The sequence below is a fragment of the Sycon ciliatum genome, chromosome 13 (genome assembly GCF_964019385.1).
Source record: "Sycon ciliatum chromosome 13, ocSycCili1.1, whole genome shotgun sequence".
NCBI lineage: Eukaryota > Metazoa > Porifera > Calcarea > Leucosolenida > Sycettidae > Sycon > Sycon ciliatum.
The window spans coordinates 6,611,791-6,626,848 of record NC_088655.1 but is presented as its reverse complement, the minus strand read 5'-3'; the positions used below and the strand labels follow the sequence as shown (position 1 = coordinate 6,626,848).

General features: G+C 45.0%; 1 long non-coding RNA gene across 1 annotated transcript; it reads right to left on the bottom strand.

The window, feature by feature from the left end:
- Positions 1-14,042: 14,042 nt before the first annotated feature.
- LOC135829034 (uncharacterized) lies at positions 14,043-14,748 on the bottom strand. Its single transcript, XR_010555787.1, has 3 exons — positions 14,716-14,748; positions 14,335-14,430; positions 14,043-14,157 (listed from the first exon to the last, which is right to left on the bottom strand). It is a non-coding gene; the product is annotated as an uncharacterized LOC135829034 (long non-coding RNA).
- Positions 14,749-15,058: the final 310 nt, after the last annotated feature.

Below are 15,058 nucleotides of genomic sequence, written 5' to 3'. Positions count from 1 at the left end.
TATATATATATTTTTTTCTCCTTTTGAATTGAGTTTCAAATGGTGAACGGTACTATTCGGCCAATAAAATGTAAAGAACTCTTCCTCTCCTCCATGCGCTCTCACAGCCGATTCACTGCTACCCTCAGTAGCCATTACACACACCAACAAGGAAGGGTTGCAGGTAGATACTGAAATTCCTCCTGACAGCTGTTTCGCCTTCATAAGGCTAATCAGAGAAGGTGATATTGAATAGGATGATATCAAGTGGAGATGGTCAGATTTATACTACAAAACATGGGTGCAAGATTACGGGCAAAGTGTGAGAATGAGAAGTTACAATTCTCCGGCAACACAGTGGCAGGGGTTCCAAGAAAATGGCAGGTGAGAAATCCAATCACAAGCTGCTAACCTCTCCAGCAACACAGTGCCAGGGGTTCCAAGAAAATGGCAGGTGAGAAATCCAATCACAAGCTGCTAACAGTATTAATTTTCTAACGGCTAGGTGATAGTTTTAAAAGCATTTTGGCGAACCACCAAACAAAGTGAAAGAAAGTCATGTAGAGTAGAGTACTAAGCGTGCAGTGCAGCAAAAGTTAGTTACAAAGAGTGCACACACGTAGATCTATGCATGAATGGACTGTAGTTACATGTACTTCACACTTGGGCAGCTCGCCAGCCAACCGCGCAGGCATGCAGAGACGCACCATGTCGACTGTCCCCGCAGAGTCCCCTCCGGCGTACTCCCGAGCAACACATCTCCGCTGGCCGTCACCAACTTGCTGCGCACCGTATGCGGCCGGACCGACCGCTACCTCGCGCTGTCCCCATTTGCGACTCCGTTGCTCGCTGCTGTTGAACGTCGAGACAACCCGGCCGAGCGTCGCGAAAGCAGAAATGAGAGTCCTAGGATGAATTCGCTCGTCTACCCCCACAGCTGAGTTGTGGACGAAGACCATGCTTCCACGATAACGACACTGCTCCCTTCCTTCCATTATCGACACACTCACTGAAGTACCGCTCCACTCGCGCACAGTAGCAATTTCAAATGGTGAATGGTACTATTCGGCCAATAAAATGTTTTAAAGAACTCTTCGTCTCCTCTCCTCCATGTGCTCTCACAGCCGACTCACTGCTACCCTCAGTAGCCATTACACACACCAACAAGGAAGGGTTGCAGGTAGATACTGAAATTCCTCCTGACAGCTGTTTCGCCTTCAGAAGGCTCATCAGAGAGGGTGATATTGAATAGGATGATATCAGGTGGAGATGGCCAGATTTATATTACAAAACTATCACCTAGCCGTTAGAAAATTAATGTTAGCAGCTTGTGATTGGATTTCTCACCTGCCATTTTCTTGGAACCAGTGGCACTGTGTTGCTGGAGAATTGTAACTTTTCATTCTCACATTTTGCCCGTAATCTTGCGCCCATGTTTTGTAGTATAAAACTGACCATCTCCAGCTGATATCATCCTATTCAATATCACCTTCTCTGATGAGCCTTATGAAGGCGAAACAGCTGTCAGGAGGAATTTCAGTATCTACCTGCAACCCTTCCTTGTTGGTGTGTGTAATGGCTACTGAGGGTAGCAGTGAGTCGGCTGTGAGAGCGCATGGAGGAGAGGAGAGGAAGAGTTCTTTGAATTGAGTTTGTTGAGTTTATTGATTGAGTTTATTTTAATTATATAAAAATGATTTGAAGTTTGGGTTTTTTTGGGTTTGAAATTCTTTATTTTACACATGCATTTTTCTGATTTCTTCTCCAGTGTATGATTTATTATTAATTTTAAACCATTATGTTACTTTGCCCGTAAAAGAGGCCAGAAAAAAAAGAAAGAAAAAAGCAGTGTAAGTTGTGAGTACTAGTAGCTATCTGCATGTACATGTACATGTACGTGTACGTGTGCGTGGTTGATGAGTTGTACTGTAGTGAGAGATCTACGTGTACGTGGTTGATGAGTTGTACTGTAGTGAGAGATCTACGTGTACGTGGTTGATGAGTTGTACTGTAGTGAGAGATCTGCATGTACGTGGTTGATGAGTTGTACTGTAGTGAGAGATCTACATGTACGTGGTTGATGAGTTGTACTGTAGTGAGAGATCTACATGTACGTGGTTGATGAGTTGTACTGTAGTGAGAGATCTACGTGTACGTGGTTGATGAGTTGTACTGTAGTGAGAGATCTACGTGTACGTGGTTGATGAGTTGTACTGTAGTGAGAGATCTACGTGTACGTGGTTGATGAGTTGTACTGTAGTGAGAGATCTACGTGTACGTGGTTGATGAGTTGTACTGTAGTGAGAGATCTACGTGTACGTGGTTGATGAGTTGTACTGTAGTGAGAGATCTACATGTACGTGGTTGATGAGTTGTACTGTAGTGAGAGATCTACGTGTACGTGGTTGATGAGTTGTACTGTAGTGAGAGATCTACGTGTACGTGGTTGATGAGTTGTACTGTTGTGAAAGATCTACATGTACGGTTAGGCTAGCACTCACTGTTGGTGTGAAAACTGTTTTAGATGCGTGCCGTGCTAAACTTATAAGGGGTCGTGTGTGAGCGCTAAAATCCTGCTTTCAGGTGCACTTTAGGCGACAGATTGACACTGACTCACATTGCTATCTGGTGTTAAGGTGGCTGGGGCGGTACAACTTTTTAGGGGTCATTTTGATCACATTTTGACTGCATTTTCGAGTTTATCGGCAAGGTGGACATGAAATATGAAAATGTTTTCTGGTGAATCTCTGGAGAAGAGCCTTCTCTAGCCTCCTATAGTTTTAGTTTTACTTTTGGACAAAATTTGAAATGTTTTTCTGAAAGGTCCGTGAAAAAATAACACGAACCTTTCATAAAACGTTTTCAAATTTTGTCCAGAGGTAAAACTAAAACTATAGGAAGCTAGAGAAGGCTATTCCCCAGAGATTCACCAGAAAACATTTTCAAATTTCATCTCTGCCTTGCCGATAAACTCAAAAATGCAGTCAAAAATTTCCCAGGTCTCTGTAAGTTTGTATCCGTTGTGATGTTGTCACGACTCAGCCAGGCCAGAAGTGTTGCAGATACCGGCCGACAGGGATCCGACAGCACCTAGCACCCTGACTGACTTCACCTTGGTCAACACTGAAACAGTTGAGGCTCTACTGACTACTCTCAACTCCACACGGCGCGGGTTCGGATGGTATTCCTCCCTGCATCTTAAAGTCATGCAAAGCAACTATCACGGCCTCACTAACATCCATAATCAATCAGTCCCTACTTTCTGGCGTTTTTCCAGCCTCTTACAAGCATGCACACGTGTGCCCACTCTTCAAGTCTGGAGACAAACTTGCAGCCACCAACTACCGGCCAATATCTCTGCTGTCCGTTGCCTCCAAGATATTGGAGAAGGTTGTCCACCGGCAGATTACTGAATTCTTCCGTGACCACCCAGAGCTGTCTGCCTTGCCACTGGAGCAGTTTGCGTACCGTCCAAATCACAGTTGCGAAGATGCCCTCGCTGTTTCCATAGATAGGTGGACAAGAGCACTGGACACTGGCCAGCGATGCGCGATACTATTCGCAGATATGAGCAAGGCTTTCGACCGTGTACAGCATCAGCAACTGGTCAACGAGCTGGCTGACGTCAGGCTAGGCGGCTCGGTGCTGAAGTGGTTCGCGGACTATTGTACATGTATCTGTCCTCCCGAAGTCAACAAGTAATGGTCAATGGGGAGCATGGTGGGACTGTGCCCTGCACCAGGGGAGTTCCGCACTGGTCCGTCCTTGGCCCCCTCCTCTTTTGCGTCTACATCTGCAAGGTTCCATAGATTGTTCGGAACAGTAGTCCTCAGCTCTATGCCGACGACATCGCCTTTTTCATCATTGGAACGGACCTCTCTGTCATGCTGCGAAAGCTTCAAGATGACCTTAGCGCTCTGGAGATCTAACTAGATGACAAAGGACTTCTCATGAACCCTGACAAGAAGCAGTTCCTGGTCTTCGGCGCCCACGCCAACCTGTGCCTCATCTACCAATCCCCCTAGTTTGCAAAGGGAAGCCCCTCACCCCTGCAGCCACCGTGAAGTATCTCGGACTACTCATCGACGAGCATCTCACCTTCCAGCCGCAAGTCGAGAAGGTCTGCGGTGCGGTGTTCGGCAAGATTGCCGCCTTCGACATGGCCGAAAAAACCTAACACCTGAAGCGAAGAGGACGTTCTATTTATCCATTGTGCAATCGACTCTCGACTAGGCCAGTAACGCTTATCTGCACTGTCTCAGCGCCACCCTGTTCAACAAGATCGTGACGGTCAGTCAAATAGCAATGAAGAAGGTTTTTGGGTTTGACCGTATGATGTCTACTGAAATCGTTCTCCGCAAATATCTTCTCTATTATTTTGAACAGCACATCAATCTTAAACTCTATGTTTTCGTGTACCGCGGCTTGACCCCACATCTCGCTAGTCCCCTTCTCCAATCCTTGTTCCAGCTTAGGGCTGCTGTGCTTGGACACTAGGCACGCACGCGCGGCCAGACACAGCGTTCATTAGTTCTTCCGCCTGTTTCTACGCAATATGGCATGCGTTCTATTTCTTTCCTGGCGGCAGACAAATGGAATGCTCTTCCCACTGGCTGCCGTCAGGCCCCATCTCTTACTCTTTATACCATGGTACGGTACGGAGGGCCTGTTTTCAGCCAATCAGCGCTCGTCCAGCCATGGTTATATTGGCCAGTATAAATCCCGCGCGGGATTTATATAGAATATAAATCCCGGTGCACGGTACGTACGCTAGGGCACTGCCACCGTACATGTTCACTGCCTGAAAGGCAGTGAACTTTTACGGCGGCAGTACTCCAGCGCACGGACCATACATAAACAGACACAACGGACACCACATGCGCGTGTACACTCCACACAGAACGGCACACTGAAGAGGAACAGTACACCTGGTACACAATGGAAAAGAAGAATGACCTGGAATTCGTCTACAGAGTATTCTATTATACTGAATCTGAGGATAAAGAACGTCGAATAACCACGAAGTATCCCGAATGGGTCAGCAATGTACATTGTACTTCGAAGAGTTGAAGATCATCAACGGACTGTCTTCTTCGTAAATAAGTTTATAATACCAGTGTACATGTACTTCAACCCGATTGGAAAAGGCTACAATAGATTGGATTGAAATGTGATACAAAACAGTGTATGCAAATGCATCTACTTGCAAGCAAAACTGATTATGAGATGCCGCATGTGAAAATCAGCACTGTACCATAATTATAGTAACACTTACTCCCAAAGAGTCCAAGCTGTAATCTAACTAGTGACGGTAGTTTGATTCAACGACAAACTCCAGCACCGCAGCAATTCAGTCGACTTCCGCACCGCTCACGACTCAAGACAAGATCATGAAGATGCTACAATATGCACTGGAACTGAAAGGAAATCTTATGCCAAACATCCACGGAGGAATCTCCTTCTGACCTTGCTCGACCATTCTTTCAATTGACAACTGATAACCATCAGAAGATGTTCATGTACTGCATGATGTAGGAGATCTCCAAATAGGTTCGTTGTTCTGGAAATGCGTAGGGGTACCTGGCATAAGTAGGATATGACCCTCGTAGTCGGGTTATACCGTACCCTCATATAAATCCCTCCTGCTATCGCAGTCGGGATTTATATTCAGCCGGTATAACCATCTGACTCGGGTTATATCCTCTACGTATGTAAGGTTGCGTTTGGTTGGGCATTTTCAGAATGTAAATGAGAACCATTCTGGAATGGGAATCGGCAAGAATCACCTGACCAAACTAACGCGCTAGAATCAATTAGGAATCACTTGACATAGCAATTCCATGATGTCGTTGTGGAACGGCGGCTGTCTTTTCTTTTACCCGACTCTAGTTTCCTTGAGAGAGTCAAGGTACTTCTGAGTGCATGATTTGAGGCACTTGAACCTGTTGCTACATTGTTTGGCTCATCGCAGCCATTATCATTTTTGATTCCGGAATGAGAATGCTCATTCCAGCATGTGAGGTGGAATGATCATTCTCCAAAAAGAATCATTCTCAGCGATTCCCATTCTGGAATCATGTGGAATGTGACCAACCTAACGCACTTTTTTGACCAACCAAACGAGCGAGAATGATTCCGAGTGATTCCAAGTGATTTCCATTTGGGAATGTGACCAACCAAACGTAACCTCAATGTCGTATCCATACTATTGACACGTGCCTTTTAGGCCTCTACGGGACAAGTATGCCTTATTTAGGTGTCTAATTATTTATCTATCTCCCGTAAACGGGTTCATAATCGTCTTTATTTTATATCTTCACACAAGGCCTGGGGCCTTCCTTATTTGGTATACGCTGTTATTTCCCCACATGGCTCCCGCTCTTTATGCAACAGTTCGTACAGATATTTACAACGGTTCGATACGCTATTGCATGCGGGACCAGCAATCTCGTGGCCATGGACTTCCATGGCCGCAACTAGATACTATTGCCATCACCTTCCTTTTCTCTCTCCTCTTGCCTTCCGCCTTCAGGCGGAAGCTCCGGCTTTCGTCTCTCTTGCCTTGTGCTCTCAATAATTATCGTCTCTTGAACCAAGTTAGCTCCTTTGAAGATTTGAGTCAACCTGAACGCTGGTGTGAGTGTACGTGTCTGTATATGCCTGAGTGTGTGTGTAAGAGTATGTCTAGGTATATGTGCGTGCGCGCGTAAGAGTAATTCTGTTGGTGGACTCTCTCCAAGTGGCCGCCACTGCACGGCCTTGTGATGGGAAGGTTTAGTAAGTAAGTTAGTTCATGTCGGCGACCGCAGCCTTGGGGTCTAACCCCGGGCCGTCCGGATACGACATTTGGCGCAGTGAACAGGATCCGACACCTTGTGTGCTGTCAACGAGAGAGACATTGATGATTATGACATTGTGATGCCCCAGTCGTTCGAATGGACGGGCAGTATGGATTTTCCGCTGCCCGATCCGCGAATGACCGGACTTCTACGAGATCTCAAGGATATCAAGAAGAAGGTATGGTTGTTCTTGGGGCTGTTGCTCGTGATCGTAAGATTGACGAAAATTCCACGTGGCGTCGTATATCCATTATTTTGGTTTGTGTCACTTGGTATGGACATTCACATTCTGGAAACAGATGTGGAGCGCCGCCAAGTCAAGGGTTTGATCATGGCGTCAATGGAGAATTTGACCTGTATGACGAAGCTGGCACAGTGGCAGCAGTGTTCCTGCTGTCCTTGTGGTTTGTGTTCTTTTGTGGTTTTGTGTGTTGTGACCTTATGGTTCAGCAGGTGCTGTGAAACTTGCTGTTACCTCCTGCGCTGTCTCAGCAGCTGCTCCTGCTCGTGCAGCTATTGTAGCTGAAGCCATTGCTGTAGGGTTTCTACCGCCCCATCGGGGGGAGTGGAATCGACGCCCCTACAGTGCGATTCTCGCTGGTCCCCTGACCTTGTCGGTAAGGAAGAATTGGAAAGATACGCCAGTTTGTATTTGTTGCAAATTGACGCATTTGCAGCGCTTGCTAGCTCTGTGCATTTGGCTGATTGCAGACTGATTGTTGCTGAGTGCTAGGCCTTGCGAGTTCCCAGAAGAAGCCTATGAATTGGCCTCTGGGATGTAGCTGATGCTATTACCGCTTTTTAGAGATCGGATAGCTCTAATCGAGTGCCCTTTTCGGCGGGTTCTCAGTCGGTGGGAGTACTTATTTTGAGAGTTGTCATTATTAACAAAAGAAGGGGGGTCGTTTGCATCTGCTTCTGTAGATTTTCCCGGGAAGTGGAACCCTGGGGTTGAAGTCAGTATCTGCAAAACTTAGACTGCTACAGAAAACAACAGCCTGATCTATGTGTTCTGTCTTCTTTGAACATGCGAGTGAGCGTGTGGACATGTTGGTGCCTGGAGCGGCCCCGGGGCTGACCGGATACGACATAAACATGGTAAAAATTCACATAGGGTTCCCAGTAAAAAGGCAACGCCTGTTGGGACTCCCCAAGTAAAAAAATATAATCTACTACTACTACTACATTGTACTACTACTACTACTACAACTATTACTTGACACAATCTTTATTAGTCCGATGAGTCCCGACTACATGTACTTGGTCAGATACATGCATGCCCTGCATTGATAGCTCACACCTCCTCTACATGCCCATGCGTATCCCCCACAATAAGAACAAGCTATCCCGCGACAAAAGCATTAGTTGTCTGATGATTGCCCTAGCATTTAGCTACGTGCATGAAACGCAGCGTTACAACGTATGTTTCTATAATTGGTGAAACCATTCTTTTTGACCTTTGTACTTGGTCAGATATGTATTTGGGTTAGAGTACATGAGAGCAGGAGTGAGCAGCTCAAAACCGGATTCAGTTGCTTACAAAATCCTGGATACATATTTTAGTGATGAAAGTGTGTAGAAGCAGAATAAATAGGTCTCCCACGACATGACTGTGGCTGAAGCTCAGTTGTACACACCACACCACTTAAGCCTAGGGGTAGGACTAAAGGGACAAGCCCAACCTTTTTTGCGGATTTTTTGTCATAAAAAAATAAACGTCACAGCCAAGGCTTCGTACGTGGCCGCGTCGTAGCGGTGCGCGATACCGACTGGACACTTGGCCGTGGCCATTGCGAGGTCAGACGGATGAGCAACCTGAAGTTGCATGCGCGTACACAACTCCCTGGTCTCCAATCTAGTGAATGTACCTTAGCTCTCTCTCGTACGTTGCTTTTCTTATCTCGTCTTGTAGAGTTTTGAGAACTACTTGTTGAAGGAGAAAAATAAATGATACAGATACGAACTGTTTGTGGTATTCGCCAACTGCAATTAATTTAGTTCGTTCTTCCCCCGTCTGTTGGCTCTGGTAAAAGAAAACAGGAGCTTTGTTGTTGGCAGATGTCAAGCCTAAGAACATCCTGGTAGCTTTTCAGTTGTCTGTTGATGCTGTGCGAGCAGGACTGTCTGCCTTGCAGCTTGAAATGGAGCTGTGCATATTCGATTACCCGAAATCTGGCATTGTTATGGAGCGGCGGAAGTTTTCGATGCAAGAAATGTGTGTCCGTGACGCACCTGTACATGTACTGTGTGTATGGAAATCGTCTCACACGTCTCCGGAGAGAAGGGAACATGCTGAACATATAAACGTACCAGCATAGTCGCCAACGAATCATCTCAGCCAGTATATGTGCCTAATAACTGAGGATTTTAACTCGTGCTGCCTAAAAATTGGTCTACTTGACTCTGTGCAAGAGAACATAGCAACATATGAAAAGGCGACGAGGAGACAATTACTTTATTAATGGGATTAATAGTATTAGTGAAGCGGACATTACAAAATGATGAATGAGAATACATGTATCTAAAATGGTTGTTCCTAATCGATTTTCTTGAGACTATCATCAGGGAAAATCGTCTCACAATAGAGGCTATACGGAGAAACAAACTACTTATAGGTTATCGGATAGTGGGAAGTATACAAGGTGAGGTGTGAAAAAAAACTAAAGTGGGAGAGAAGACGAAAGAAATTAGAAGAAAAGATGTGAGAGTGTTCTGACGGTGTGAGCTACTACATAAGGTGAGTGAAATGAAGGCGTGGAAGGAGGTGAATGTGATAGAGTGAGGAACTGTGAGGTGTAGGTGTATGCGAATGAATACGTGTGTGAATGCTAGGTGAAGAGTCTCAGTTTTGTGACATTTTCTTTCTGAATGCATAGATTAGGATTGTGTTTACGGATGAAAACAGCTTCTAATACCTTAAGTTCACGAAACCTACGAGCACGACACAAAACAGTGAAGCATGAATCATCATACACTGAGCGGCATTGGCTACTAGACAAGAGGTGTTTCTTAATGGCTGACCCTTTCGTTGTGGTCTCACCTTCAGTCCGGTCATCTTCATCTTGGTTGTCCAACTCACTCTCTTCATCACTGCTCTCACCTTCCTCATCCTCTTCCTCTTCCATTCCGTCCTCTGCACCCAACGACAATCCCACGCTACTGCTCGCTGCCAGTCCATGTCCGGTTGTAGATGACATTACCAGCGCACGAGTCATGCTCCTTGTTACTGGTCTCCGTACCTGTGTTTGGCCATTTCCTTCAGTCTCACGTACCTGTGTACTTGTAGCACGTTCAACCGGTACTGTGTGGTTCTGTTGTAATTGTGCAACTGGCACCTGTTTGCGGGGACGGCCTCGTCCAGGTCGCTGGGCTTTGGCTCCATCTGACAATATATTGTGAGACGATTTTCCCTGATGATAGTCTCAAGAAAATCGATTAGGAACAACCATTTTAGATACATGTATTCTCATTCATCATTTTGTAATGTCCGCTTCACTAATACTATTAATCGCATTAATATAGCAACATATTATCATGATTGTCATGATTTGCAGCAAGGAATAGGACCCTGAAGCAAGACACATCAATTCGCCTCCGGACTTGCGCAACAGTACATTACCAAGGTCGTCTTGGCCGCAAGTGGATATACGTTTAGTGGAACGAATGGTCAGTATACAGCGCGAGCCGATTTTCCATCGCTGTGCCGCGACTTTGCCCACGCATATCAATTTATATTGTAATCGCATAGCCTCTATTGTTATCCAGCTGCCGACCGAATGGATATGGCAGGGCTATTTGAACCGTCTCTACTTGATTGCAGGAGACATTTAACAAAAGTGCCAACCCTCAGTTTGTGGATTGTACCCTCCCATCACTATCAGCACTGGGTATACAGTACTAGCAGTCAAGAAGGAAAGAAACGATGTCTCCGTCTTTATCTCTCTTCATTATCATTCTGAAGAAGACAACCGTCGAATCGCTAAAACATTAGTTCCAATCAGTCAAGTATTGCTTGTCTCTCTCTCTTTCTCCTTCTCTTTCCCTCCCTCCGTATAATTGTAACTCACTGTCTCTCTCAGAACGATACATGTTCTTAACTCATAAGCACACCAGAACGCAGGTTTATATACAAAGCAGCAGGACTTATTTACAAGTCATGCAAGATATATGCAATTGTCTGACTCTAAAACAACCCGGACCACGTATATCTCCACAACAGAGCACAGAGAGAGTGAGTTTCATAATCATGTGTTCGGAGTGAAAAGAGAATAAAGGAGAAATTATTGACAGCATAACCCCCCCCCCCCCCCCATCTCCATCCATATTGGCCTTTATTCTCTGGCCACGGGAAGGTGAAATAAATAAATAAGTAATGTCTTACCATTAAAATACAGGTAAAGGATGACGAAGAAGAAGTAGAGCAACAGCAACAGCAATTGGCGGAAAATACGAGAAGTAGAGAGGAATAACTAAAAGCCCGCGAAGCACGGCTGTACTTAGGTTATAAAGCGTTGCCTGAGCTGGACGCGATCCAGCCAGAGAGAGACAACAAGAATAGTGACGATAGTTCTGTGGTCAGGGCGAGTCTAGGTAACATATTGGGGAGCGCCAGCAGGGAGTGACTATAGTGATGATGAGGAGTAGGACATATCTAACACGTGACTGTTGTGATGATGAGGAGTAGGACATATCTACCACGTGACTGTAGTGATGATGAGGAGTGGGACATATCTAACACGTGACTGTAGTGATGATGAGGAGTAGGACATATCTAACACGTGACTGTTGTGATGATGAGGAGTAGGACATATCTAACACGTGACTGTAGTGATGATGAGGAGTAGGACATATCTAACACGTGACTGTAGTGATGATGAGGAGTAGGAGATATCTAACACGTGACTGTAGTGATGATGAGGAGTAGGAGATATCTAACACGTGGCTCGATCTTCTAGAAACGTACCTATCGTACTGTTCTTATTATTATGCATAGTCATGATTGCAACATTAGGGTACGTAACTGTTACATGTAAATGGTTATGAACACTGTGTATGGAGGGTCATCACACATGCATTGATAACGCTTGATAATAATGATAAGCTGCCGAACCCGATGTGACATACGCACACACGTCCAAGCATTCGTCAGCAATCAGTGACACGACAATGCCTGCAATAGGTCCCCATGTCGTGTGTGGTACAAACATGGTGGAACGCATGACAACAATTCTTGTTCCGGCAAGGCTTCGTTGGTAGCTCTGAAAAAGCGCCGCTGGGGTTACAGCACTTAGGCTGCTGCGGAGCTAAAACACACATAAATACCACAACACACACGTGCGCAAATATATATATTTAAATAGAGATGTAGGCGAACAAAATTTATATACACACAACAACAAGGTTGTCAATTTCATAATACTAAAAGCTTTTCACCCATTTTCATCAGTAGTTACATGGGAATGAGCAAGAACGAAAACGAAGCCAGAATTTATACTGGGGGTAGAGAATCAGCAAGAATATTCTTACGCGCCTCAAGTTCACACTACACTACCATAAGAATGTATGGAGCAGTGGAAAAATGCGGGAAACAACACATGAGGGGAATGCAGTACCAGAACAAACACGTAATAAAGTTGTCAGTCCGGTTGCAGCTTGAACAGCCATAGCACCTTGATGTGCTTCTTTTGTCGACACAGCTCTGGCCTCAGACTGCGAATGTACAGCGCCTCCAGTGTGAATCTGTGCGCGCTGTTCCGGGCTGGTGTGATCACACTGAAGCTGCTGTTACGTTCCTGCGGGATGCATTCAGGTTGCGCCTGCAAATGCTTTGTGATGGCGCTATCACTTGTTGCCACACATAGTATAAATTCTGGCTTCGTTTTCGTTCTTGCTCATTCCCATGTAACTACTGATGAAAATGGGTGAAAAGCTTTTAGTATTATGAAATTGACAACCTTGTTGTTGTGTGTATATATATATATATATATATTTAAAAAGAGAGGTAGGCGAACACAATTTATATACACACCACAACAAGGTTGTCAGTTTCATATCACCAAAAGCTTTTCACCCATTTTTATCAGTGGTTTCACGGGAATGTGCAATAACGAAAACGAAGCCAGAATTTATGCTAGAAGTAGAGAATCAGCAAGGATATTCCCTTCTTGTGTTGTTTCCCGCTTTTTCCCACCGCTCCATACATCCTTATGGTAGTGTAGTGCGAACTTGAGCCGCGTAAGAATATTCTTGAATCACACGCAATATGCAACATCGCACCTAGAAAAATATTACTGTGCGTGGAGTTACTCACTCTTGATATGTGGGCACTGAGGTGACATCTGACGCTGGCTGCTATTTTTGCTACATCTTACACCAGTGCACTGTGCATTATCATTTTGTTGGAGTGTGTGTGTGTGTGTGTATGTGTGTGTATGTGTGTGTGTGTGCATGGGTTTGTGGGTGTGCGTGGATGTCTGTGTGAAAAAAACTTCGGGCTTTTCGTGAATTTATCACCGCATTGTCTTCTTTGAAAAATTGTTGTTGGTAGCATACTTCTTTGACGTATCAATATCTTTATGATTCTGGAACGTCACGGTGGGTGAGATGTAGCATATCATACTTCATAGCATCACAAATTGCATGTACATGTATATAATTGCTCCCTTTCAGACCTGCACACCATTGTATACCTGATGAGGGCAATTTTGCCGAAACGTTGCAAAACATTGATCAAATGAGTTCGAGTTTAACGTTTGCAGAGTGAATAGGAGGAGGGCGAGTCTGCTCTGAAACCCTTTTTACACGCAATAAGACCAGAACAAACCTGAATGCTTTATTGTATTAATTAAGAACCGAAAGATGGAGAACTCTTGTCACCTCGATTTAAAACTGGAATAGGGAAATTTATCGGATAATGCAAGCGAAAACCAGCATACCTGTATTGCATCTTGCCCTTTCCTGTAGCCCATCTGTTGTGCATACTGGTACAGACGTAGCAGACATTGGATACAACGTGGCTCATGCAGAGTGAAGTAAACGCGCAGCTGTAATATGTTGACACACGAACACGCGCACATACACCCACCCACACACATACACATTAGCATTAATTATGATTTTGCTCTCATGGTTTAAACTTTAAATCCTTACAAACACGACCAAGCACATCATTTCTACCACAGGAAAATGAATTTGTCATCTATCACAATGCTACAAACTAATACCAGCAAACTCGTACGTGTATGACATCTTGCCCTTTGCTGTGGCTCATCTGGTACAGACATCTCTGGTACAGACATTGTAGACGATGTGGCTGCAGTAGATTGAGATGCACGGGCACCTGCAATAGATAGGCACGCGGAAAGACACACACAAACACACGCATGCACGCACAAACATACATGTGCCACACCAGAATAGGAAGGAAAAGCACGAAGTCAAACATTGAGACCAATCAACTATTAAAACCAATGCAGAAAATAGGACATAGTCCTGCGGGCGAATGTACCCAACATACCTCTGCAAAACAGTTCTGTTTGTTGTTCCCGATTTGTTGTGCACACGGGTGCAGGGGCCAAGGTAGATGTTGCGGAATGACGTACAGTGATAGCAGCTATATCAGATTGACACACAAACAACACATACAAACACGTGAACTATAAAACAATGCTTAGGACGATGGCTAATTCCCAGGCTTTGACAACGGCACATGGCATCAGGCAATTATGCAACATGTATGGCGGAGCCAGGGTTCGGCAATCTTTACCGTTAACAATTATTTATTGGTTTGGCTGTTTGTTCCTTAGCGCTAAAGCAGAAGTTGCTACGTCATGCAGAAGAAGCGGCTGCTAGTCTGCTGTATAGTGTAGAGATGCGCACTGAAGACATCACCACTTACGTTCGGGAGCTGCAACCTGTTGTACTGAACTGCTTACTGGTAGTGCTGTCAATGTGACGGAACCTGGTCTTGTTGACGCTGTAAAAATGTTACATGAGTCAAAGTGGCAAGTAAAGTAACGCGTCAATTAAAATAGAAGAGGAACATTGCACAAACGTTCTGTTCCCACTATTACACTACACGATCGTTTGTGACGTAGAACTTGCAAGGAAATGTAATTAAGTGGGGAGGCAAAGCAAAGTAATTAACTGGGGATAGTAAAGCCTACCGCACACACACCTTGCTCACGCTGTTGAGCTTGTAGGAATTGCCTCCGCTCAGTCTCTCCGGAAACTCCGACACG